General features: G+C 39.4%; 1 pseudogene; it reads left to right on the top strand.

Annotated features, from left to right (window-relative positions):
• The first annotated feature begins 537 nt into the window (after window positions 1-537).
• Window positions 538-1,590, top strand: LOC147444914 (uncharacterized; annotated as a pseudogene).
• Window positions 1,591-5,669: the final 4,079 nt, after the last annotated feature.

Below are 5,669 nucleotides of genomic sequence, written 5' to 3'. Positions count from 1 at the left end.
ATTATGCCAAATGTGGTGGGCTTCAGAAAGAACAAAAAGTGCTTGAGGAGCTTGCTGTCCGAAATGTAGTCTCTCGGAATGCAGTGATTGCGGGCTGTGCACAACAATAGCAACGTCAAGAGTCCAAAGTGTGGACTCTTGTAATGCACTCATTTTAGGATGCTCTAGTCTATTTCCAGCAGATGCAATCACCTATGCATACATCTTAAAGACATGTGGCTCTATGCATAACAAGACCACGGCCAGAAAGATATTGTTCTTGGCACTGCCTTGGTCGATATGTATGCCAAATGTGGTGCACTAGAAAAAGCACAAAAACTGCTTGAGGAGCTTCATGTCCAAAATATCACCTCTTGGAATGCATTGAACGCGGGATGTGCATAACAAGAGCAGAGCCAAAAAGCTCTAGGCTGTTTTCAGCGGATGCAAAGCATTGGAATGCTCTGGTTGTGGGATATGCACAATAGGAGCAGGGCCAGAAAGGTCTAGGCTGTCTTCAACTTCCTAACCGGAGTGTGGACTCTTGGAATGCACCGAATGCCCGTTGTGCTAGTCCAATGAGGGCATGGTTCCTCAAATATCATACCAACTTCATCTTCCTCATCCATGCCTACTTCCCCACCCCCGCCCCCTCTTCCTCTCCCACCACCACATTCAACTTCACCAACTTCAACCACAGAAGATTGAGAAGGAATCGGTGACATCAAATTTTGATGACCCTTCAAATGAGCATATAGAGGTATATCCCTTGACAAAAGATGAAAAATTAGTGGAGAATGTTGTGGTCAACTATGAGGAAATTAGTGAGACCTTAAATTCTACTAGAAGTGTTTTTTTATCAGAGCATAGTGAGAAGGATTCTTCTGATTATTGCAGGCAATTTGAGGTAGGCTCATGCAATGGAAATGCTCTGAGAATTGCAGAATGTGCTGTTGTGGGGCATGAGGATTCACAACTGCTGTTCTGTTGTCAATAAATGCACGTCGGAAAGACCAAAGCAATGCTGAAGGTTTTCCATTACCTTCATGGAAGCCTGATGGAGGCTTCGTTGTTTTAGTGGTTCATCCTCACATATACAGGGTATGTGAATGAATCACCCATCATTTGTTGCAACAGAATTTGGATTGCAGTGGTTGAAGGTTACTCCTAGTCTTCCTTTGTCCACTCTCTCATCCTCATCAGTCATAATTCCAAGCTCTCGATGGGGAAGCTGGGGCTTATCTCTTGCATCTAGCTCAATCAAAACAGCAAGTGGATCCTCTTGCAAGGGTGGAGGAGTGTAAAATCATCAAAGAGATTCATCTACAAGGTCGCAATGGGCCCATAAGAAAATGAGAGAGAGAGAGAGAGAGAGAGAGAGAGAGAGAGAGAGAGAGAGAGAGAGAGAGAGAGAGAGAGAGAGAGAGAGAGAGAGAGAGAGAGAGAGAGAGAGAGAGAGAGAGAGAGAGAGAGAGTTTGAAGTTGAAATTAGATGCTCAAAAAGGTTTGGGGGTGCAATGGATGGTTGAAGATGGGAACTATCTCTTTCGTGCAGTAGCAGATCAGGTCTATGGAGATTTTAAAATTCAATCACCTATACTTTTGTCTTGAAGGCTAGGCTTACATCTTGAAGGCATGTGGCTCTAAGAAAGATGCTAATATGGGCACAAAAATTCACAATTGTATTGTTAGTCGAAGGCTGTTGAGAAAAGATGTCGTCCTTGGCAGTGTCTTGGGCGATAAGTATGCAAAGCAAGGGTCTCTCTCCAGATGCAATTACCTTTGCACGTATCTTGAAGGCATGTGGCTCTACACAAGATGCTAATATGGGCACAAAAACTCATAACTATATTGTGAGTTGGAGGCTATTGAAGAAAGATGTCGTGCTATATGTATGTCAAATGTGGTACACTTGAGAAAGTAGCTTCCTATCTGGAATGTCATCTCTTGGACTGCGCTGATTCGAGATGTGCGCAACAAGAGCAGGGCCAGAAAGCCCTAGGTTGTTTTTAGCGAATGCAAAGAAAGAATCCTTCATCCACGTGGCATCAACCATCCAACGGAAAGTGCTTGCTCGCTTTTTTTATGGCCTTCACATCAGTCGACTTGTCAAGACGTGCAGCTATTTAGATATTCCTGCTCTAAACTACAGTTTCGGCTCTCTGGCGTCTTTCTTATTGCAAACTAAGAAATCATCACAATTATAGCCTTTCAGTGAAAACATGAGATCAGCTTCCTTTGTTCTTTCTTGGTATCTTCACAGAAAAAGCACAAGATGGGTAATCACTTCGAATCGACGCAGGATGTTGGCAAGGAAGCTCGTTACAGGTCATAGGTTACTGCAAAAAATTATTGTGCTTCCTGTGATTTGGAGTGTGGACGTAAGATTTGTCCCACAGGGGCAGGGTCAGACAACTCTAATTTGTTTTTAACAAATGCGAAGCCAGGGCCTCTCTCTAGATGCAATCATAGGCATCTTGAAGGCATGTGGCTCTACGAACGATGCCCAACGTGATTGATGCAAGGAAGTGCATCAATGAGAGACATTCAATCCCGCGGTAAGAATTATCATTTTTTAATTTTTGACACTAACAACGCAGTTAATGAATGCACTGAAAACTGCATGCAGCCATGGGAATGGCACGTCCCTCGTATTATAAAAAATGGGGAGGATTGTGCAAACTCCCCATGTAAGGAGACTTGCATGTTTTCTGTTTTTTTTGAAACATGAAAATGGAACAACAAACAATTAATAACATTGACATCTTGTATGATCACAAACAATGAGCTTGAAAAAATTCTAACCCTCCTTGTGGTTTTTGCGAGGTACCCCTTTGAAGCACTACGATCGATATCCCATTTTTTGCAAAGAATGCCTCTGAACCACGACAATCGGTATCCCAAACACTCTCAGGTAATAAAATCTAACACGCTTTGATGAAATATCTCTCCGTGCTTCATTTTCTCTCGGATAAAAAAATTAAACATCCTTTGATGAACTCTCTCTCTCTGTCTCTCTCCCCTTTGTTTTGAAGTCTCTCCTCCCATTTAATAAATATCTTAGACACAAATTAATAGCATCAAATTAACATTTTTTTTTCATTTGAGAAGTGCTTAAATGACATATATAGTTTTCAATATTTTACTTAATCTTAATTTGATATGAATGCAGCTACTAACGATGTACTCTAGTTTTGTTCCATGATGCGCAGCTTACACATGTCCTTAGAGACTGCATACAAGAGTTTGAGGCCCCACAATGTTCTTTGGGCTCTCTTTGTGCACATGTACATACGGTATACATGTGTCATAATAAGAAGAATCTTATTTGCATTTGTGACATTGCATTGTCTGGTATTCAATACATTTAGTCTTTTTCAAAGTCTCTAAAGAGCACTATTGAGAATAGTCTCCACATGCATTGTGCTTGTGTATTTCTAGATATGGTTTCTATATTGTCACCTTGGATGTTGTGATGTTGCCAAATAAGTGGCAACATCAAAACGCATCAAATTTTGTGCAAGTATCCAAATGGAACCTGCATCTTGACCCATATTTTCTAGCAATATGATATCGCATGAGAGTGTTTTGGCAAATCTTGTGAAGTAAGCAGTGATATAGTTCCTTCTAACAAACTTTGTAGCTAAAACAAAATTGCTTTTTGAGTACCTTCGACAACTCCTATATTCCGACTAAGCTCAATCCCCTCATTTACTTGGATAGCATATGTGATGCTTCTAAGACTCATTTAATCTCTAAAATCTGAGAACAGAGTAAAAGGTATTGATCTTCTCCAGGGATTCGCTCTCTATAGAAAAGGACATGCCATCTACGAGGGGCGACTCTTGAAAAACCCCTATTCACGACTCAGGTGAAATAAAAATGATCCCCCATTCTACACTTATATAATGACATATAGTTGCTAAAGTTATTATGTCCCTAACTTATATATAAGCTTTGGTATTGTTTCTCACCTTCAAGTTTAAGAAAACCAAACTTGATGCAATACAAGTTACTACACCTCTAAAGTCAATATCTTAATCATATTGGCTGGCATGCAATGGGGTAACCATATGTAATTCACTAGCAATAGTTGGATTGTTTTCTATTAAAAAGCTCTAATTTGTATGTCTATATGTATGTTATCAATATCTTCCACCACCCCCAAAGACCCCTGATTTCCCCTTGAAGTATATATTAGAACCCCCTCCCTTGTGTTTTAGAAATGAAGGAGAAATTATTAGGGCCCATCCCCTAACTTATACGCTTATCTAGCCTCCCAACGAACCCCCTTCCCTTGCACATAGGTGGTATGATAAGTATCTCATGGTGAATCCCCCAGGCTAATTTTGTGCTAAGGTGGATAAGGAAGACAATTCATGGAGTGTTGCCCCGGGGTAATCACTAGTAATAGTAAGGGGACATCACTTGTGTACATGTGCATGGATGTCCATTTTTTTCCATATAAAGGGAACCATTATCTATAAAAATGCACCTTTACTCCCTTGTATAACCCCCTCTCTTTCACTCACATGTCCCCATAAAGAAACCCTTAGTTAACCCATCAAGACTGCTTCATCATAGGATCACATGGCAATATCTACCTTGCATTGCTCATAAGGCTTGATTAAGCTGGTGGTGGAAATATCCTCACTTTTTGTTCAACTTTCACTGAATGTTCCCTGCAAAAAGAGTCAAGTCATTGTATATATGGTTTAAAGTAATTGATGTGTGGCCTATGTGTGTGTGTGTGTGTGTGTGTGTGTGTGTGTGTGTGTGTGTGTGTGTGTGTGTGTGTGCGTGTGTGTGTGTGTGTGTGTGTTTTAAGTATGAAAATTCCTTCATAATTGAACCATACTTAGACAATTGTATCAAATAATATATTAAATAAATATATTTTAAAACCAGATGTCATAAAACTCAATTAACATTTCATATAAACCAATACATCATTCTGTATCTAATGGATAATATAGTCATTTAGATTAAAAAAAATTTGACCTTTGATCATTGATATCTTAATGTTGTATCTTTGTCTGTCCATCCGGGATGAGCTTCCACTACATCTACCTAGCAAAGGATCTAGTTGTTACCTGCATCCATACAAAAACACTCAGCTAGAACTCGATATGTTTGTGCGTTTTTGCAGATGTTGACGCTGGATCCAGTTGTCATCCATGTCACACCTGTAGACCTAGTTTACAACTTACCCTTAGGATTGACTGTTAAGTTGAGAATTTAGTAATATAATCTCTGAGTGTAGAGTCGTGTGTATCCCAATATTCACCAAAATAGTGCTAGTATCTACTACTATATATGATACAAAAATTGACCAAACTCTCCGTAGGTACCTATCTATGTTTTCGTATGCCAAAGTGTATTTACCTCCTATCACATGTGGGATATCTAGTGTGTTCTCTATTCAAGAGAAGACAATCAAGTAGATGTTATGCATCCCATACCAACAATTGAGATTTTATACTCATGGTTATGAAAACAATTTGAGCTTTATGAAACTTTATGAATTATGTAACCCCCGAATCTATCTCAGTATCAAAGTTTCAAGAAGCTTACTTTTAGCATTTGTCTTACAAGTTATTAACAATATAAGCAATTCTATCAAAACTCGGATAGCATCTTGTTTGTATTCTTAGTGATTTTTCAAAAATTTCAGCAATCTCCATTTCCAA

This window comes from Adiantum capillus-veneris, chromosome 13 (assembly GCF_014529385.1).
Source record: "Adiantum capillus-veneris isolate H3 chromosome 13, ASM1452938v2, whole genome shotgun sequence".
Taxonomy (NCBI): domain Eukaryota; kingdom Viridiplantae; phylum Streptophyta; class Polypodiopsida; order Polypodiales; family Pteridaceae; genus Adiantum; species Adiantum capillus-veneris.
This window is presented reverse-complemented; position numbering and strand designations above follow the sequence as displayed.